General features: G+C 43.9%; 1 protein-coding gene across 1 annotated transcript in view; it reads left to right on the forward strand.

The window, feature by feature from the left end:
• The first annotated feature begins 2,541 nt into the window (after positions 1–2,541).
• The window catches only part of LOC126198710 (glycine receptor subunit alpha-3), a 646,434-nt gene continuing 625,891 nt past the window's right edge, over positions 2,542–23,084 (forward strand). Inside the window, exon 1 of the mRNA XM_049935220.1 lies at positions 2,542–2,602. The gene's annotated coding sequence lies outside the window, so the exon portion shown is untranslated. The remainder of the gene's footprint in view (positions 2,603–23,084) is intronic.

Genomic DNA, 23,084 nt, shown 5'->3' on the forward strand with positions numbered 1-23,084 from the left:
GCACTATCTGTCGGCGAATTAAGGGAGCTATAAAGTTTCATTTAGTTGTACATTTGTTCGCTTGAGGCGCTGTTGACTAGGCGTCAGCGTCAGTTGATGCTAAGATGGCGACCGCTCAACAGAAAGCTTTCCACACCAACGGGAAAGTCAACCGTCACAATGTCTGTATATGGGGCACTGAGAATCCGCGGGAAACAACTCAGTATGAACGTGACAAGCCTAAGGTGAACGTTTTCTGTGCCATTTCAGCCAATAAAGTTTTTGGTCCCTTTTTCTTGGAAGGTGCTACTGTAACTGGACTACAGTATCTGGAGATGTTAGAGAATTGGCTGTTCCCTCAGCTTGAACAAGAAGCACAACAATTCATATTTCAGCAGGATGGAGCGCCACCACATTGGCACTTATCTGTCCGTAACTACCTGAACGTCAACTACCCGAGGCGATGGATCGGCCGCCAGGCAGCCCGTGACAGAGCACTTCATCACTGGCCTCCAAGAAGCCCTGATCTTACCCCCTGCGATTTTTTCTTATGGGTGTTTCGGCCACCTCTCCCAGTCACCATTGATGATTTGAAACGAGAAATAACAGCAGCTATCCAAACTGTTACGCCTGATATGCTACAGAGAGTGTGGAACGAGTTGGAGTATCGGGTTGATATTGCTCGAGTGTCTGGAGGGGGCCATATTGAACATCTCTGAACTTGTTTTTGAGTGAAAAAAACCTTTTTAAATACTCTTTGTAATGATGTATAACAGAAGGTTATATTATGTTTCTTTCATTAAATACACATTTTTAAAGTTGTGGTATTCTTTTTGAATCACCCTGTGTTATACTAGAACTGACATGTGATTACATTTTCACGCAATTTGGGTGCATAGATCCTGAGACGTCAGTGCCTAGAACAACCACCTCTGGCCGTAATAGCGGCCTTCATACGCCTGGGCATTGAGTCAAACATAGCTTGGATGGCGTCTACAGGTACAGCTGCCCATGCAGCTTCAACACGATATCACAGTTCATCGAGAGTAGTGACTGGAGTATTGTGACGCGTCAGTTGCTCGCCCACCATTGACCAGACGTTTTCAATTGGTGAGAGATCTAGAGAATGTGCCGGTCAGGGCTGCAGTCGAACATTTTCTGTATCCAGAAAGTCCCGTACAGGACCTGCAACATGCGGTCGTGCATTATCGTGCTGAAATGTAGGGTTTCGTAGGAATCGAATGAAGGGTAGAGCCACGGGTCGTAACGCATCTGAAATGTAACGTCCACTGTTCAAAGTGCCGTCAATGTGAACAAGAGGTGACCGAGACGTGTAACCAATGACACCCCATACCATCACACCGGGTGATACGCCAGTATGGCGATGACGAATACACGCTTCCAATGTGCGTTCACCGCGATGTCGCCAAACACGGATGCGACCATCATGATGCTGTAAACAGAACCTGGATTCATCCGAAAAAATGACGTTTTGCCATTCGTGCACCCAGGTTCGTCGTTGAGTACATCATCGCAGGCGCTCCTGTCTGTGATGCAGCGTCAAGGGTAACTGCAGCCATGGTCTCCGAGCTGATAGTCCATGCTGCTGCAAACGTCGTCGAACTGTTCGTGCATATGGTTGTTGTCTCGCAAACGTCTCCATCTGTTGACTCAGGGATCGAGACGTGGCTGCACGATCCGTTACAGGCATGTGGATAAGATGCCTGTCATATCGATTGCTAGTGATACGAGACCGTTGGGATCCAGCACGGCGTTCCGTATTATCCTCCTGAACCCACCGATTCCATTTTCTGCTAACAGTCATTGGATCTCGACCAATGCGAGCAGCAATGTCGCGATACGATAAATCGCAATCGCGATAGGCTACTATCCGACCTTTATCAAAGTCGGAAATGTGATGGTACGCATTTCTTCTCCTTACACGAGGCATCACAACGTTTCACCAGGCTACGCCGGTCAACTGCTGTTAGTGTATGAGAAATCGGTTGGAAACTTTGCTCATGTCAGCACGTTGTAGGCGTCGCCACCGGCGCCAACCTTGTGTGAATGCTCTGGAAAGCTAATCATTTACATATCACAGCATCTTCTTCCAGTCGGTTAAATTTCGCTTCTGTACCACGTTCTTCGTGGTGTAGCAATTTTAATGGCCAGTAGTGTAAAAATAATACTCATAGGGAGTAACAGGCTGTAGAAATTTATTAAGTGGCTGAAAAAATTCGTAGACTAGTTTGTTTGTTTCTGAAAATACCGGATATTCATATTCTGAATAATACCTAATACGGATAAACGATGTTCCACTGTACTGACTCTTTCAGTGGCAAAGTGGCTTTGGCCAGCATAGTGCCGCGGGGCCTGATAACAAATGCAGTACTCTTACAGTATACGAGCACGCAGGTAACGAGCCAGTGTACCGCCGCGCTGGCGACTTGAGGTCGGCAGCACGGCGCATGCGCGGCGCCGGCAGCTCTCGCCGCAGGTCGGGGTTCGTCGCTCGGCGCGGCGCGGCGCGGCGCGGCCGTCTGCGGAGCCTAACAGTCGACGGTCGACAGCCGGCAGTCGATCAGCTGTGGTCGGCTCCGCACAGCGCGCCACACGCCGTCCCGTGAGTACCGCAGAGCCGAAGCTGGCGCTGGCGCTGACGCGTTCTCAGCAAGGGATGCTGGCGCTTCGCACAGACCTCGAACACTCCAAAACGCCTACCTGTTGACAGTTTCGCTTGCTCTCTTTCAGTACATCTACACATTTGCAGTTCTATTTCCCCTGTAAATGAATTTTTCCCTGTAGACTTTCGGCAACCTTAAATCCTGCTTGCAGCCGTTTGAATCACTTTTCTGTTAATCTGTTGGTTCCGATTCACCATGTCGCGGTAACTAACAGTATCACTTCTGCTTTGGAGATTAAATTTGTTCGATATTCTCTAGAAGAATTATTATCTGTCACAAAACATTTAAAAACTAAACCGTTCGCACATGGGATACAGCTTTGCTTTTGGTTATCACTGCAAAAAAATACGGTTTCCGAATGCTAACGGAGTATCGTTAAAAACACGTGAGGAAATTGCTCTACAGAATTATCTTAGAAATTTTTATTATTTAAATTTGTTTCGTTGAAATAATATCGCTTGTACGTTTATTTGGGAGGTAATAAGACTGCGCAAGCACATCTGAGATCCCTACCTTTGACTAAAGGTAACCACCAAAAATTATGAAACCACCAAAAATTATGAATAACTATCTTTCTAAGCAGTTGCCTTTTTCACACTCCTGTCTTTTAACAACTGTGCTTGTTTACGAGTATACTGACGTGAGGTCATATAATTTGTTTCAAACACTAGGCAGCGATGTAAAATAAGGACACACTGGAGCTGTTTGCCGCGTGAAGTAAACAGAGTACCCTACCAAAATAGTTATGGAAACCTCTTGACATCTCGCGGCTAAGTTTTATTCGATTATGGCGATCGTATTTCAATTTAGCAATCGTAGTTGTAGTAATCAATTTCAGTTTCTTGATTAGAGGTTCATAATAAACTTGATTCATACCCCTAGTAGTTTCAGGTAAATGCGTCGACTGATATTTATTGTGGCGACTGTGATCTAGAAAAAATGGTAACTATTTGAATGAAATTTTTACGAGTGACTGAGAAGTTTTGGTGACTTCAAACGCTTTACAGAAAGGACGCCTAGCAAACGAAATAAAATTTGTAACTAATTTGAAGGAACAAATTCGTGGACTGTAATTATAGTGAACGCTCAAATGGAAAAATTAAGCTGTTTTGCTGTTCCAGCGTTTATGGATGATTTTTCCTGTTATCGGGAGCCACGATGGGGGATGTGAACTGTGGACGTATGATATTTTTTTCTCATTTTGTTATTTAATTCTAAAGACAGGATGAGATTGTGGCGACACAACATTCAGCTCTCAAAATAAGAGTGAAGCCTTTTTTAACGAAGATTAAAAGCTACGTACACACGTAAATAAAAATGAATGAACGTAATTCATGATAATGCTGTACTTGACGCAAAACTGTTGCTGATGTGTTGTTCCTCTATATCTGTGAAGGCTGACATTGTTTCCAGACTATCCTCTGGGCTTGTTACAATAGCGAGTGAAGAATCTGTACCAAGGATTGGATGGCAGAGCATAATTAGAATGGAAGTGTTGCGCTGGGATTGTAAAAGGCTAGAATTGCAACGGTAGTAGGGTAAATCAGATGGTTATTTTATTGGATGGATTGCGGGGTGATGCAACTCTAGAGGCAAGTTTCGTGATAAAGCTGTAGAAGTTTCTAGAAAGGAAAAATGGTAGAGGTGATCCTCGATCTTTGGAAGAAAAGAACGATTGGTCAAATTACATTATATATATATCGCGACGGTTTTCATGATCTCGGTGAGGAACTCAAGTGAATGTTCTTTTCGAGTAATATGTCAAGTGTATAGGTGTAGTATGTTGCTAAATGTGGGACGGTGTGGGAAGATTAACGATGAATAAATTGGCATTTGGGTGATACCTCGTGTGGTAGGCTGTACTTTGTGTCGTCCCATAACTCTTTCATTAGTCTTGAAATATAAAAATTGTAATCGATAAAACAAACCATGATGTTGAATGTACATGAATTAAATGAATCCATGTAATTCTTATCTGTTTCTTCCTGACGGCCTGTCCGCGCTCCGAATACGCGCCGTCTGTCCTGTGGGTTAAGAAACACCTGTTGCCAAAACCGAAGACCGACGTATGGTGTTGCAGACTAACAGTGTCGCCTGTGTCGCGTGTTCTACGCTGAAAAAATTTAAGATCTGCATTCCCCCTCCAATAACCTTCCTAGTTCTAAATCCAAAAGTATTCATGCGTGCGACAGATTCGTAACGTGTCATTGTGAGAAGCTAAATTTAATGTACCATTTCTGATAATTCAACTAGGAAAATTTACTCTTTTATCGCGGGACATCTCTTAAAATCGTGTCGTAGAGTTCTGCATTTGAAAGAAGGGACGTGAAAGAGAATGAATCCTTAAAATATTTTGTCGAAGCGCATGAGATGTTCTCAACATGAGCTACGTACTTAAAAATTTAATCTGTCAAAATCTGAAGAACAAGCAAAAAGGAAGATTTTCATAATATCGAAACAGCCTCAAACAGGAAAAAGGGAAAGCATAGGTTGATAGTGTTTCTCACACACACAGATGCTACAGGTGTAAACCGATGTAATACGTTTTCTAATTCACAGCGATTTACACTCTCCTACAAATCACAATAACACAATCGCAAACTGGATTCTGAAAAGAAATAAACATAGTTGAACAACAGTTTGGCAGATTTAATAACTGTAACAAGTACAAGGGGAAAAATCTGACATATCAGTAATTACCGTTATAAGCCTAAGATTTTAGTTTCACAGAAAATATGTCACAGTAACAGTATTAAAACATTTTGTGTAATGAAGAGTGAAGACAAGAACACAATTAACCAAATTCGCACTAATGTATATGTTTCGTAAAATTTCTCAGTGAAACTGATCGCTGTAGCTCAGCTTGTGTGTATTTGTTGATGCACTGGGAATCGAACCAGGACCCTCTGCATGCTAGACAAATACGTTACCACTTAATTTTTTTCTTTTTTCTTTGATCTTATTTTTTCGTTATTGTTCGTTGTGTTTGCTCGCGGCGGACGTCGTATCACACCCGCTCAAGTTCAACGTTGATCCACTCACTCAGTTTTTTTTATTACAGAACGCAGCTAACCCTCTGACCGAACACGCTGAAGAAACCCCGAGGACTATGTAACAGCACCAAATCGTTTATGTAAAGTAGTGAAGAAAGGGAAATTGCATTTTGTCCAAGGCGGAATCTTCAAACATAGTTTCATATTATTGTCTCAGACTTGCATTCTTGTCTTCTTGGCAACTTTTGAGACCTGCTGGCACCCCCTGGTGAATTAACCCTCCCCTCTACATAGTGGCCCGTAGCGCAACAGCGATTATTGCTCTAGTGTACAGGGTGGAATCACTAGGAACCGTTGCAAACTATCTGACGTAATTTGAAAGTGATCCGAAACAGCAAAGGGTATTTATGCTTTTTCAAATGGTTCAAATGGTTCTGACAAGGGAACCTCCTCATCGCACCCCCCTCAGATTTAGTTACAAGTTGCCACAGTGGATAGGCCTTGAAAAACTGAACACAGATCAGTTGAGAAAACAGGAAGAAGTTGTGTGGAACTGTGAAAAAATAAGCAAAATATACAAACTGAGTAGTCCATGGGCCACATAAGCAACATCATGGACTATGTGAGCTCAGGAGCGACGTGGTCCCGTGGTAGCGTGAGCAGTTGCAGAACGAGAGGTCCTTGGTTCAAGTCTTCCCTCGAGTGTAAATTTTACTTTCTTTATTTTTGCATAGTTATTATCTGTCCGTTCGTTCATTGACGTCTCTGTTCACTGTAATAAGTTTAGTGTCTGTGTTTTGCGACCGCATCGCAAAACCGTGCGATTAGTAAGACGAAAGGACGTGCCTCTCCAATGGGAACCGAAAACATTTGATCGCAGGGTCATAGGTCAACAGATTCCTCCACAGGAAAACACATCTGATATATTCTATACGACACTGGTGACGGCATGTGCGTCACATGACAGGAATATGTTGTCGACCCACCTAACTTGTACACTTGGCGAATGGGTAAAAAGATTCTTCTACCTTGCCCGATTTAGGTTTTCTTGTGGATGTGATAATCATTCTCAAGAAAGTGATGAAAACATAAGAGTTTGTCACATAAAATGAAAATAAAAAATTAAACTTTTCACTCGATAGAAGATTTGAACCAAGGACCTTTCGTTCCGCAGCTGCTGTTACCACGAGACCACAGCGCTCCTGCATTTCCAGTGTCCTTGAGGTTGCCTATCTTCCCACGAACTACTCAGTTTGTATATTTTGCTTATTTTTTCACAGTTCCACACAACTTCTTCTTGTTTTCTCAATTGATCTGTGTTCAGTTTTTCAAGGCCTATCCACTGTGCCAACTTATAACTAAATCTGAGGGGGGGTGCGATGGGGAGGTTCCCTTGTGAGCACTATGGGACTTAACATCTGAGGTCATCAGTCCCCTAGAACTTAGAACTACTTAAACTTAACTAACCTAAGGACATCACACACATCCATGCCCGAGGCACTAGTCGAACCTGCGACCGCAGCGGTCGTGCGGTTCCGGACTGAAGCGCCTAGAACTGCTCGGCGACAGCGGCCGGCTATGCTTTTTCAACCCTTCTGTTTAGCGCCATCCTGCAGTCTGATCAACGAGGGCAGCAACATTGACATACTTGAATAAAAGGGGAAACGGTCTCTCTGAGCCCCCCAGTTCGGCAACACCCTTAGCTGGCCACCACATCGGGGGTGCCGAAGGGGTTGCCCTCAGGCGTTGGAATAGCGGCGAGACACCACTCAGCTGAGATGGGTGTCCAAGTCTCTGACTGGTACATTTTTAATGGGCTCAAGTAAGTTGCTCGGTTGTCACAGGCTGTATTGCCGTTATTTTTACGTGTGTTAATGATGCACCCCTCCGTGATAACGCCACAGGACGCCACGAAACAGAGGGGTCTGAAAAAGCATAAACACTGTTGCTGCAGGACACATTCAAATTTCTTCGAATAGTTTTGAGTGGTCCTTAGTGATTACAACCTGCACAACAGAGCAAAAATGACTGTCGTGCTACAGTCCAAAGGGGTGGGATCGCGTTGTATGGGGTTTGCCGACCCACAACATCGTTAGAGAAGGACTGAATCTTCTAAGGGATGTCAGCACTGTCAAAGGTTATCAGGATCGTCGTCTTATTGTTCACATTGCACTGTAAACTGTCGTTGTCGACCGTGAACTGGCGGGAATCAACGTCCCAAGGGAAGGGGTGGCTTCATTGGCGCCCTTTATGACATCCCCTGAGGACTTTACGTGTCGATTCCGAGTGGCTGTGGGTCTTAAATATTTTCCTCTGCTCCCACGCCCCCCCTCCCCTCCTCTCCCCCATAAGAAAACCGGGTGATTTTAAGCTGGGTGTCACGGTTCTGTCTTCCATCGCAGAGAGATCAGAACGAGGGCTGAAATTCGAATAAGATGGGATGTGACGACGTTCCTATCGTGTGATACGTCCACAATGGCGTTGGGCAGAATTGTGCTGAAATTTGTTACCAATGTGACATCATTAAACCACCTCACAGCTCACATGAACTTCTGACAAGGGAACCTCTCCATCGCACCCCCCTCAGATTTAGTTATAAGTTGGCATAGTGGATAGGCCTTGAAAACTGAACACAGATCAATCGAGAAAACAGGAAGAAGTTGTGTGGAACTATGAAAAAAATAAGCAAAATAAGCAACTGAGTAATCCATGTGCAACATAAGTAACATCAAGGAACACGCGAACTCAGCTGCGCCGTGGTCCCGTGGTTAGCGTGAGCAGTTGCGGTACGCGATGTCCCTGGTTCAAATCTTCCCTCGAGTGAAAAATTTTTTTTCATTATTTTCGCAAAATTATGATCTGTCCGTTCGTTCATTGACGTCTCTGTTCACTGTAGTAAGTTTAGTGTATGTGTTTTGTGACAGCACCGCAAAACCGCGCGATTAGTAGACGAAAGGACGTGCCTCTCCAATGCGAAACGAAAACATTTGATCGCAAGGTCATAGGTCAACCGATTCCTCCACAGGAAAACACGTCTGATATATTCTATACGACACTGGTGACGGCATGTGCGTCACATGACAGGAATATGTTGTCGACCCACCTAACTTGTACACTGTGCGAATGGGTAAAAAGATTTTTCTACCTTGCCCGATTTAGGTTTTCTTATGGATGTGATAATCATAAATAAAATAAAATAAATTTAACATTTCCCGCGATGGAAGACTTGAACCAAGGACCTCTCGTTCCGCAACCTCTCACGCTAACCACGGGACTACGGCTCACCTGAGCTTACGTTATCATTGATGTTGACTATCTTGCATATGGACTACTCAGTTTGTATATTTTGCTTATTTTTTTCATAGTTCCACACAACTTCTTCCTGTTTTCTCGATTGATCTATGTTCAGTTTTTCAAGGCCTAACCACTGTGCCAACTTATAACTAAATATGAGGGGGGTGCAATGGGGAGGTTCCCTTGTGAGCAGTGATCTAGTTTTCGCATGTGTCGACACCTTGTTGTTTGAAGCTCGCCCAATCGGAGGGTGACGTCGCAGGGCATCACGCTTTTGCACCAGTACAGAGGAAGCTTGTAGGCACACGTGAGCCTAATTTAAAATTCATGCGTCACAATGGGAGACGGTTACAAGGTTTGCAAGAAGTTATATTTCTTGTGCAGTGTGGATAATTTTCTGAGTTGTATTTCGGATCTTCACATGTTGTATGAGCTTGATGGGAGCAGTTTCATGTAAGACCAATTTCAGTATTCACAATGGAACCAACGCACGACAAGTATTTAAGCAGAATTTACAAAAGAACAGGCATATTTTTCCAACTATCAAACAGAACGAGAAACATTTATTAGAGTTATTACCGTCTTGTTGATGCAAACCATCGCCTATATGCTGTAGATATAAACTGAAGATACAAAGAAACTGGTACACCTGCCTGATATCGTGTAGAGCCGCCGTGAGCACGCAGAAGTGCCGCAACACGACGTGGCAGGGACTAGACTAATGTCTGAAGTAGTGCTGGAGCGAACTGACACCATGAATCTTGCAGGGCTGTCCACAAATCCGTAAGAGTACCAGGGGATGGATATCGCTTCTGAACGGCACATTACAAGGCATCCCAGATACGCTCATTAACAAATGTTTTTTATTCCAGTCTTTAATCACGATATGAATTGTTTAGACGATGACCTGTTTCAGTCCGTAATGACCATCCTCAGATCTTTTTTACACCATGTCCTAAAGTGATAAGGCCATAATGGCATCGTCAAAACATATAATCAGCACAGCATCGTCATGTTGTTGTTGTTGTGGTCTTCAGTCCTGAGACTGGTTTGATGCAGCTCTCCATGCTACTCTATCCTGAGCAAGCTTCTTCATCTCCCAGTACCTACTGTACTGCAACCTACATCCTTCTGAATCTGCTTAGTGATTCATCTCTTGGTCTCCCTCTACGATTTTTACCCTCCACGCTGCCCTCCAATGCTAAATTTGTGATCCCTTGATGCCTCAAAACATGTCCTACCAACCGATAGGCCTATTCTACACCTTATTTTAGATCTATATGACGATGCTGTGCTCATTATATTTATATGTTTTGACGATGCCTATTCTACACCTTATTTTAGATCTATATGACGATACAGGGAGCGAAAGGCTATTTACAATTTGTACAGAAACCAGGTGGCAGTTATAAGAGTCGAGGGGCATGAAAGGGAAGCAGTGGTTGGGAAAGGAGTGAGACAGGGTTGTAGCCTCTCCCCGATGTTATTCAATCTGTATATTGAGCAAGCAGTAAAGGAAACAAAAGAAAAATTTGGAGTAGGTATTAAAATTCATGGAGAAGAAGTAAAAACTTTGAGGTTCGCCGATGACATTGTAATTCTGTCAGAGACAACAAAGGACTTGGAAGAGCAGTTGAACGGAATGGACAGTGTCTTGAAAGGAGAATATAAGATGAACATCAACTAAAGCAAAACGAGGATAATGGAATGTAGTCAAATTAAATCGGGTGATGCTGAGGGAATTAAATTAGGAAATGAGACACTTAAAGTAGTAAAGGAGTTTTGCTATTTGGGGAGTAAAATAACTGATGATGGTCGAATAGAGAGGATATAAAATGTAGACTGGCAATGGCAAGGAAATCGTTTCTGAAGAAGAGAAATTTGTTAACGTCGAGTATAGATTTAAGTGTCAGGAAGTCATTTCTGAAAGTATTTGTATGGAGTGTAGCCATGTATGGAAGTGAAACATGGACGATAACTAGTTTGGACAAGAAGAGAATAGAAGCTTTCGAAATGTGGTGCTACAGAAGAATGCTGAAGATTAGATGGGTAGATCACGTAACTAATGAGGAGGTATTGAATAGGATTGGGGAGAAGAGAAGTTTGTGGCACAACTTGACTAGAAGAAGGGATCGGTTGGTAGGACACGTTTTGAGGCATCAAGGGATCACAAATTTAGCATTGGAGGGCAGCGTGGAGGGTAAAAATCATAGAGGGAGACCAAGAGATGAATACACTAAGCAGATTCAGAAGGATGTAGGTTACAGTAGGTACTGGGAGATGAAGACGCTTGCACAGGATAGAGTAGCATGGAGAGCTGCATCAAACCAGTCTCAGGACCGAAGACCACAACAACAACAACATGACGATGCTGTGCTGATTATATTTATATGTTTTGACGATGCCATTATGGCCCTATCACTTTAGGACGTGGTGTAGAAAAGATCTGAGGATAGTCATTACGGACTCAAACCGGTCATCATCTAAAGAATCCATATTGTTATCAAAGACTGGAATAAAAAACATTTGGCAGTATTGGATCACCGTTTGTATAAGCGACCATGTCGCAGTTGGTGACGCTCGTTAACGTCCATGTCTGGGGAGACTGGTGGCCAGTGAAAGTGTTTAAGCTCAGAAGAGTGTTCTTGGAGTCACTATGTAGCAATTATGGACATGTGGAGTGTCGCACTGTCCTCCTGGAACTGCCCAAGTGCGTCTTAATGCACAGTGGACATGAATGGATGGAGGTGATCAGACAGGATGCTTACATATGTCACCTTTCAGAGTCGTATATAGAAGCATCAGGGTCAGATATCACTCCAACTGCACACGCTCCACACCATTACAGAGGCTCCACCAGCTGGAACAGTCTCCTGCTGACACGCAGGGTTCATGGATCCATGAGGTTGTCTCCATACCCGTACACGTCCATCCGCTCGATACAATTTGAAACGAGACTCGTACGACCAGGCAGCATGTTTCCATCATCAACAGTCCAATGTCGCCCAGGCGAGGCGTAAAGCTTTTTGTATTGCGGTCATCAAGGTTACACGAGCGGGCCTTCGGCACCGAAAGCCCATATCGATCAAGTTTCGTTGAATGGTTCGCACGCTGACACTTGTTGGTGCCCAGCGTTGCAATCTGCGAATGGGTTGCACTTCTGTCACGTTGAACAATTCTCTTCAGTCGTTGGCCCCGTTCTTGCAGAATCTTTTTCCGGCCGCAGCGGTATCGGAGATTTGATGTTTTACCGGATTCCTGATATTCACGGTACACTCGTGAAATGGTCGTACGGGAAAATCCCAACTTCATCGTACCATCACCCGTTCGCCGCCTATAACGCCACATTCAAACTCACTTAAATCTAGGTAACCTGCCATTGTAGCAGCGGTAACCGATCTAAGAACTCCGCCAGACACTTGTCTTATATAGCCGTTGCCGATCGCACCGCCATATTTTGCCTATTTACATATCTCTGTATTTGAGTTGAATTGTTTTGAGGGAGGAGACCAAACTACGAGGTCATCGGTCTCATCGGATTAGGGAAGGAAGTCGGCCGTGCCCTTTCAAAGGAACCATCCCGGCATTTGCCTGGATCGATTTAGGGAAATCACGGAAAACCTATCTGTATTTGAATACGCATGCCTATTTACCAGTTTCTTTGGCGCTTCATTGTATGAGAAGCCATATAAAAGATAGGCTTCTGTAAGGCTTCCTCCTCGGTGACTGGGTCTATGTCAATTACCTGCCAACCACTGCACATACTACATGCGGCTTCACCACTCAGCTTTAGTCCCAGAAGGCAGTTATCGTAACGTGCCCAATGTAAGTAGGAGACGATCGTGGATACTCCATTTATTAGAGCCGATTGACGTGGTTGGAAACTTTTCAGTTTTATTCGTCCATCCACTAAGCTCCTGGAGAGCGCATTTTAATTACGTTCACTACTATCTACAGGCGAAATACTTTCAGACTTCAAGAAGAATATAATAATTCCAATCCCAAAGAAAACAGGTTTTGACAGATGTGAAAATTACCGAACTATCAGTTTAATAAGTCACGGCTGCAAAATACTAACGCGAATTCTTACAGACGAATGGGAAAACTGGTAGAAGCTAACCTCGGGAAAGATCAGTTTGGATTCCGTAGAAATATTGAAACACGTGAGGCAATACTGAGCCTACGACTTATCTTAGAAGATAGATTAAGGAAAGGCAAACCTACGTTTCTAGCATTTGTAGACTTAGAGAAAGCTTTTGACATTGTTGACTGGATTAATCTCTTTCAAACTCTGAAGGTGGCAGGGGTAAAATACAGGGAGCGAAAGGCTATTTACGATTTGTACAGAAACCAGATGGCAGTTATAAGAGTCGAGGGACATGAAAGGGAAGCAGTGGTTGGGAAGGGAGTGAGATAGGGTTGTAGCCTCTCCCCAAATGGCTCTTAGCACTATGGGACTTAACAGCTATGGTCATCAGTCCCCTAGAACTTAGAACTACTTAAACCTAACTAGCCTAAGGACATCACACAACACCCAGTCATCTCGAGGCAGAGAAAAATCCCTGACCCCGCCGGGAATCGAACCCGGGAACCCGGGCGTGGGAAGCGAGAACGCTACCGCACGACCACGTGCTGCGGACCTAGCCTCTCCTCGATGTTATTCACTTTGTATACTGAAAAAGCAGTAAAGGAAACAAAAGAAAAATTCAGAGTAGGTATTAAAATCCATGGAGAAGAAATAAAAACGTTGAGGTTCGCCGATGACATTATAATTCCGTCAGAGACGGCGAAGGACTTGGAAGAGCAGTTGAACGGAATGGACAGTGTCTTGAAAGAAGGATATAAGATGAACATCAACAAAAGCAAAACGAGGATAATGGAATGTATTCGAATTATGTCGGGTGATGCTGAGGGAATTAGATTAGGAAATGAGACACTTAAAGTAGTAAAGGAGTTTTGCTATTTGGGGAGCAAACTAACTGATGATGGTCGAAATAGAGAGGATATAAAATGTAGACTGGCAATGGCTAGGAAAGCTTTTCTGAAGAAGATAGATTTGTTAACATAGAGCATAGCTTTAAGTGTCAGGAAATCGTTTCTGAAAGTATTTGTATGGAGTGTAGCCATGTATGGAAGTGAAACATGTACAATAAATAGTTTGGACAAGAAGAGAATAGAAGCTTTCGAAATGTGGTGCTACAGAAGGATGCTGAAGATTAGATGGGTAGATCGCATAACTAATGAGGAGGTATTGAATAGGATTGGGGAGAAGAGGAGTTTGTGGCACAACTTGACTAGAAGAAGGGATCGGTTGGTAGGACATGTTCTGAGGCATGAAGGGATCACCAATTTAGTATTGGAGGGCAGCGTGGAGGGTAAAAATCGTAGAGGGAGACCAAGAGATGAATAGACTAAGCAGTTTCAGAAGGATGTAGGCTGCAGTAGGTACTGGGAGATGAAGAAGCTTGCACAGGATAGAGTAGCATGGAGAGCTGCATCAAACCAGTCTCTGGACTGAAGACCACAACAACAACTATCTACGTAACATTGCTAGTCTCTAATAATTTAATTTTGCTCTAAATTGAACAATTATTTTCGATTATTCGAGTAACTACATACAGGGTGATTCTTATTAACTTTTGAAAACCTCCGGAACGACGTAGATGGCACTGAGACAAATAATTTAATGTAAGACACATGGTGTAGCAACTGACAGGAAATACACCAAAACTGGATGATAAATGCTGAACATCGGACGCCACCAGATGACACACCTCCCTGCACGTGCAGTGGTTGAACCTGTTGATATGTCGCACCTGATCATCCCGACCCAAGTTAAGCGTTCTCATCGGTGTGGCTCTGGACCCACGTGAGCGACTTTATTGCGTGCCATTCGGTGTTCCAGTCTTGCGTCTGGCAGGCAATAACTTTGTCACTGGGTTGGACAGTTATGTGTTTACATTGAGGTAAGATTTATTATTTTATTTACCGGTCTCCGCTGGTTTACAGAAGCGTACAGTTCAACAAAACTCTATCGTACACGTAAATGACTGGAAGCTTCCGAATTGCGTCGTCACCAGTAAATGACCTACGTTTTCTTTACTAAATAATTTCTGTAAACAAGAAAAGAAGAGTCCAAAGAAAAGAAACACTAAATAACAACAGGTTTCCACTGGTTAAAGCGAGGGCAATAGTTTTGAAACATCTACCTTTACAGCACATCACATTTACAAAAGTGTTCGCAGTATGCACCGTTTGCTCGAATGCAAGTACTGCATCGCTCAATCATCCCTTCAAGCCCACGCCCAACCGCTGCGTGCATGGCACGGTACGCCATCTGGTGGCGTCACATGTTCAACATTTGTTATGCATTTTTGGGGATTCTTCCATAAAAACACGGGAGAACTGCCGGATGTCAGTAACATCCTGCCACGATATTTCGGCACAGAGTCTTCTGGCCATCTTCAGGTGAGTACCACTGTAGTACTACAGTGGTACTCACCTGAAGATGGCCAGAAAACTCTGCGCCGAAATATCGTGGCAGGACGTGACTGACATCCGGCAGTTCTCCCGTGTTTTTATGGAACAATCAGTACGCCGGGAAAGCTTTAAACATAACATTTTTGGGGAATTTCCCGACATTTGCAACCGTCTGTGTCTTATATTATATTACTTGTCTCAGCGTCCTACAAGATGCTACAGGGTTTTTCAAACGTTAATAAGAACTACCTGTATAAGAAGTGGTCCCAGCATCTTTTTACGAGAACAACATGCATTTATACTTTAAGTGATATTCGGCCTTTACTTCGTTCATATTTATCATATTTAAATTCTCTGCTGAATGAAGTACATATATTTTTCCTCACTATAAATAAGTAAAACAAAGAAAAAAGCCAAAAAATATCTTTACATAGTATGAAACTACTTTTACAACTCTTAACAAAGTGGTCAACTTTTTATATCTACCGTTATGTTATCGTCTACGTTTAGAGTATAAATTACGAGAGAATGTACTATTTATAATTCGTGTCTTCATTTGTAGCTAATGCTCTCAGTTCACTGCCAATGTGAAGCGCTTGGGGAGCTACCAGAATTCCGTTTAAACCTCCGCAGGCGTCCTTCCAGTGTCGCGGATTTGGCTAGCAACAAAAATATAACTGAGTTAGGTACAAGGTTTGTAGTTCAGATAAATTAATTGTCGTTCATTCAGGATGTCGATTAAAATTTATTTCTGTGAATGCCGATGTACGTTTCAGTTGTGTCCATTACATAAGGGTGTGCTTCCGTGCAGGGTTATGTTATTAGTTTATTATTTTGGGAAGCCCTTAGATGCGTTTTCCACCTCCTCTGCGAGAACGAATGTTTCACCCTTTACGAAGACGAGAAAAGGAACACAGAGCGGTACAGAACATAACTCGTTTCGAAATCAAATTGCTGCAGTCTGTTGTATTACTAAACGGATAAAACAGTCATAATACCAGTTGCAGGTTGCCGACCTAACGGCATCCAGGGGCAACAAATATTTGACTTTCAGTATTTACTAAAATTATTGACTGAATTTAAAAATTTAAAATGCTTACAATATTACGTTAGAGGCTTCAAGTCACGTGTTAAAGTTAGAAACTGTGTACCCGCCTAAAGTCAGCGTAACTCATGGCCTCAGACGTTTGAATCTGGGAGTTGGATTCTCCAAAGAATCGTTGGTGGGTGGAGGGAGGGGCAGTGTTACATGTTACTAATGGTTTCACCAACAGGACTTTGCTCAATTTCTTTTTCTACCCATGTCCAATGGAACTATTGCTTTACGTTTTGGTTTGTCCAACCATTCCGCCAACAGCTTGGTACAATTATAGAAATGTCTGCATAGAGAAATCACGGTATTTAGATTTTGAAAAATGATTTACCGTAATTTGGCCTTGATAAATGTGGCTGAGCTCCAGAGCTGAAGAAAGACAGCCGACCACTTGTCATACATACTGAGGTGATAAAAGTCATGGGATTGCAATATGCACACGTACAGTTAACGGTAGTATCGCGTACACAGGGTACAAAAGGGCATTGCATTGGCGGGGCTATCGTTCGGACACGGGTGAGTAATGTGGAAAGGTTTCCGACGTGATTATGGCCGCACGGCACGAATTAACGGACTTTTAAGGCGGAATGGTAGTTGGAGCTAGATGCATGGGACATTCTGTTTCGGAAATCGCTACGAAACCCAATATTCCGCGATCCACAGTGTGAGGAGTGTGCCGAAAATACCAAATTTCAGGCATTACTTCTCACGACGGACTACGTATTGGGCGACGGCCATCATTTAACGACCGAGAGCAGCTGAGTTTGCGTAGGGTTGTCAGTGCTAACAGAGAAGTAACATTGCTTGAAGTAAGCGCAGAAATCCATGTGGGACGTACAACGAACGTATCCGTTTCATCAGTATGACGAAATACGGCGTTAATGGGCTATGGTGGCAGACGATCGACGCGAGAGCCTTTGCTAACAGCACGACATCGCCTGCAGAGCCTCTCCTGGGCTGCTGACCGTATCGATTGGACCCTAGATGACTGGAAAACCGAGGCCTAGTCAGATGAGTTCTGGTAAGAGCTGATGGTAGGGCTCGAGTTTGGACAGGCCCCACGAAGCCATAGACCTAAGTCAGGGCTTAACAACTGGCCGGTTTTGAGCACGAGTACTCGCGTCTGCTCAGGCACCTGCTCGCGAGCAGCTGCAAGGTCGTGGAGTGGGGAGGCAGGGGAGGGAGGGGAAATGCGCGCGCACGTTTGAATAGGGCCGCAGCGTGCCTAATGAATTCGCGCCGATTGTGTAACGTTTAAAGTACTACGATCAGCTCGTAACAGTCACTTCGCTGGTTAAGAATCATGTGAAGTCGCCGTTGTGTAACCCCAACCATGCTTTCGCAGTTCAACCCCCATTGGGAGGAATTGTATCTGTTTACTGAAAAAGATGGTGTTGCAAAATGATTAGTATGTCACAAAACGCTGAATTCTTTTACGAAATTTAATTTGCAGCGACATTATATGTCGTACCACGCGAAAGACTACGGACGTGGAAAATGTGATTGACCAGATCGTGCACAGGAAGTTATTAAACTTAAAAGGAAGCTATCCGAAGAAGATCTGAAGAAAAATCAACTGAGGCAGCTCTCAGAGTGAGTTACAAAATTGCTTTATTTTTAGCAAAATCCCTGCGCCCCTTCACTGATGGCTATTTAATAAAAGATTGTTTTGTAGTTGCAGCAGAACATTTGTGTCTATCTCAAGCTGAACAGTTTCGGATTGTGCCATTATCTGACATGACCATTATGCGTCGCATACAGGACATGGCAGACGACGTCCAGAGCCAGTTTGCAAATATCTGTAAAGATTTTATGGCGTATTCTCTAGCTCTAGACGAAAGTGTTGATATCACTGGAACAGCGCAGCTTGCCATATTTATTACAGATTTTCAGGTGAGGGAGGAGCTCCTCGATGTAGTAGCCATGAAGAACACTACAACCGGAGGTGATATTTTAAGTAGTGTTGAAGAAAGTGTTGAAAATATAGGATTGTCGTGGAATTCTTTAGTTTCAGTGTCTACAGATGGTAGAGACATACACTAAGCTAATAAAATTATGAGGCACGTGTACATTCTCCTTTATTTGTTTCATTTGTCGCAGTAATAACTCGTGAGTGATATCCCTGCAGGTGGCCGCGGATTTACATCGACTGGCGGCAGCTGTTGTGTACCCCACGTGACTCTCCCCACTCTCCTCTCTGGTCCGATAGTGGGGGTAGCGTGCTCGCGCTGCTCTGTGCTCGCGCCTTGCTGCTCACAGCTTGCTCCGCGAGCACGTATGTTGTCAAGCCCTGACCTAAGTTGTCAACAAGGCACTGTGCAAGCTGGTGGTGGCTCCATAAAGGTGTGGTTGAATCGAACATTGACTGCAAACGGTTGTGTTCGTCTATGTCCAAAGGGATGCGACCACGTTGAATGGTTTTGCAGAGTCACGATGTACTTCGAGAAGGGTTAATTCATCTGGAGGGGGAGGGGCGAGATGCCAGCAGGTGTCAAAAGTTGCCAAGATTGTCGTCCTGTTGTTCATCACTCTACGAACTGTCGTTTCCAAGGGCGAACTGAGTTGTATCAACGCCGCAAGGAAGGAGTGGTTTCATTGTCGGCCTTTATGGTACCTCCTGAGGGTTTTTTCCGTGGATTCCGAGCGTCGGTGTATCTGAAATGCTTTCCTCGGCCACCAATAAGAAAACTACGTGATATTAACGCTCGATGTCGCTGTTCTTACCTCCATCACAGAGGCGACAAAAGAAGGGCTCGAATGCGTGTAAGCTGTGGTGTGACGTCCTTACCATCGTTTGACACCCCCGTGCTGAAATTTGGTAGCAATGTGACATAATTAACCAGCCTTTCACCTTACATGAACTTCTGAGCTGTGGTCTTTCTTTCGCATGTGCCGACACCTTGCTGTCTGAAGCCTTGCCGAGCCTGAGGATGACATCGCAGGGCGACACGATTTTGCACCATTACAGAGGAAGGGTGTAGGCACTTGAACCGTGATTTATTTTCAAAGAATATTCTTAAGAATTTATTTTATTTGCTAGCTATTGATCAAGAACATTAACACATTTAATCACACTATGTAAGCGTGGAAGTAGTTGCCAGGGAGTAACTGACGAAATCATAATCAAATTGCTCTTAACAAATGGGAATTTTATGCACTTTACTAGTGCCTAAAAGCTTTTTTTTTTAAAGAAACAGATTTAAAATTATAATCAGAAAGAACCCTCTATCAAGTTACAATTTATTCAGAGACAGAAAGAAACAAGTTTTGACTCTATGAGCTTTCGGGCAGAGAACCTTGCCGCTTCCTTTTGACACGGCCGTAGTTACGACCGCTCACAACAGCCTCTGAAAGACTACACTGGTGCAAATCTGCAACACACCAGATTACTTTAAACTAAAGGTTTTAACAATTAACACAAGCACACAAACTATGCACCCCCATAGCAGGGATGGAAATCATACAAAACACTAAAAATTAAAATATTAAGTTTGCCACCGAAGGTGCAACTTGATTTTAACTTCTAAGAAAGTCTTACGGTGAAAGGGTGGCAACTTTATATACTAAAATGATCATTTAAATAAAAGCCCATGAAATGCAATCTTATATAAAATTCTACAGGGTTGGCCAAACAAGTTAAGATGCTCTACAGTACACAGATACCGCCTCTCAAGATGATAGGCAAGATCAAAACATGTTTCAGGAATTAGGCCGTTACACTCCAAGCAATAAATTCATTAACACACGAAATCCGACAAACATGACAGAGGCAGCTCCGAACGACAGACAGACACTAATTGCCTAACAAATGCGGACGAGAGACAGACGAGCAAGCTGGGGACGAGAGACTGACCAAGAAAAGTAGTAGAATTAAACACATAAATGAAACAACGTATTACAAATCACTTAACTTCTAATAAACTGCGATGTCAGGCGAAGACCTGGCGCAGCACCCCCAAATCGCTCTCCCTAACCGTCCGCTGCCAGCCGCTTCAACGGACGCAGGAAGGCGCGCCGATCTCCCGTCTCACGGCGTCGCAGCTCGCACCGGCCATACTGGTGTCGTGGGTTGACTCCTGTTGCTCTCGTGTCGACCGCGAAGCCACTACCCCTCGCTATACGGCGCGGCCCACTGGACTCACGTGGCGACCTCACATGCGCCGACGCTCAAGCCGGTCATCTTGTGTCTCAGTGCGCGACCGACCAACCGGTCGATCCAACCGCCAATGACCATTGCCTGAGCAAACTCGAGCAGACTGGCGGCCTAACGCGCAGACTCAGATGCAGGAACTAAGCCCCGAGCGGGCGACCACTCGCTGAGTTCTCTTACTGGCGGAGTGGAAAGTCTCTCATTTTGCCGGCTTTAAAGGTTGATCCGAACGACAGACATACATACTAGCACTCCGAACGACAGACAGACACTAACTGCCTCACAAATTCGGACGAGAGACAGACTAGCAAGCTGGGGACGAGAGACTGACCTAGACTGACTCCAGACTGGCCGACTGGCGAGCTCATAGCGCCCCTTAAATGCACGTGAACAGGCAACCTTTCCCCTTTCCCACCAGAGGGAGACATCAAAGCTGCGCCGGTCGGAGTGGCCGAGCGGTTCTAGGCGCTTCAGTCTGGAACCGCGCGACCTCTACGGCCGCAGGTTCGAATCCTGCCTCGGGCATGGGTGTGTGTGATGTCCTTAGGTTAGTTAGGTTTAAGTATTTCTGTTCTAGGGGACTGATGACCTCAGGTGTTAAGTCCCATAGTGCTCAGAGCCATTTGAACCATCAAAGCTGCGATTGACACAGCGGCGTCACCGCCAAAAACGGAGGGCGACCGTTTCACACTACGCTCTGCTGCGCGCTCTTCAAAAGAACAATTTTTACCACGGCTCAGCACTGTTGAGGCAAATTTCAAGTTTCTGCGTCACGATGGGAGACAACTATGTGGTTTTGAAAAAGTGATATATTTTTATGCATTGCAGTATGGTCAGTACTTTTGAAATATTTTCTTTGTTTCGAAAAAAGGGTCAGGTCGTTCGAAGCGTGATTCATCACTGAAGACAGTTCTACTACAGTTAACGGGATTCCAGACCGAAGACGTGTATGGAGACGCTCCGGATGGCGTTGTGATACCAATACGACTGTCACCCGCCGTACTGCCCGAAGGCTGAGAGTGATGGTCTGAAACCCTTTGGTTGTCTTCCGTGACACCCTTGGAGCACAGCAGTATGTGACAATATTTTACGCTCTGTTTTATTGTCCTTCATGGAAAGCCATCCTGGGCTTACATTTGAGTAAGATAACCCCCGCCCACACGGCGAGGGTTTCTACTGGTTGTCTTCGTGCTAGCCGGACCATACGTTGGTCATCAAGACCACCAGATCTCTCCTCAACTGAGAACGTTTGGAAAATTATCAGCTGGGCCCTCCAACTAGCTCGCGAGTTTGACGAACTGACGTGGCAGTTGGACAGAATTTGGTACGACATCTCTCAGGAGGTCATCCAGCGACTCTATCAGTCAATGCGAAGCCGAATAACTGCATACATAAGAGTCAGGGCTATACCACCGCGTTACTGACTTGCTCAGTTTGTGTAGCTCTTTGTCTTGATTAAATCATCCAATTTTTCTGAAGTTATATTCATTTGCTTGTCTATACTCGTACATCACATCTACTGATTTTCATCTCATTCAGATAATTCCTTCCCGGTGCGTCGTTTTTTTTTTTGTCTTAAAGTGTATCTCATTATCATATCAGACTACATCTTTCGAGAAATTTTTTGCTACCAATTGCATTTGCGTCATTTCCTAAAAATCTTATCAGCGTGACTCAAAAATTCACGACGTGACTCAAAAATTTACCCACTCATGGTAAACTCAAATGATAACTGAACTTTTCATGTAGCTGTGAAGCTAAGGTTGCCTTTATTTACATAAAAGTTTAATTATCTAAATCACTGCAAGAGAGAAAACTTTTCTGGATGTCCTGCTTAATTGTACACCATTCGCTGTAGTATTACATGTTAATGAATGCTTTGCTCTTACGCGTTATCAAAATGAGAGGAGCTTCTTAAGACAAAGATTCAAACGTGATAACTTTTGCCTAAATAATAAGCTCCTAGCACAACGCAATTTAATCAGCGTCATCAGCTTTCCATAATGCAAATGCGTTGTCTGACCACTTGGCATTCCGGACTGTTGTGTCTCTTTGTATGTTGTATGCACAGAAGCTTGAGTGTTATGCCTATTAACATCAAGAATTAACACCATGCATGGACTACAGTCAGATTTGATATTAATCTGATACTTATAGGTGAGTCATTAACAGTAACCAAATGCAGCAAACCGATGACTTTATTGGTAACTGGAGCGAAGATTTTCTTAAGGTGTAAAATACTGAACTAATTACACTGCCTGACAAATGTTAAGCCCCAGAAGACATGGTCAAATATCAGCGTTACTTCCTACATGTACACACCATTGGCAACTATGTAAATGATTATAGAGTCCCATTCTCTGCGATAGGTAGGAAGGCCACAAAGTGCATTGTCGTTTGCATTTAGTGTT

Source organism: Schistocerca nitens, chromosome 8, assembly GCF_023898315.1.
Source record: "Schistocerca nitens isolate TAMUIC-IGC-003100 chromosome 8, iqSchNite1.1, whole genome shotgun sequence".
NCBI lineage: Eukaryota > Metazoa > Arthropoda > Insecta > Orthoptera > Acrididae > Schistocerca > Schistocerca nitens.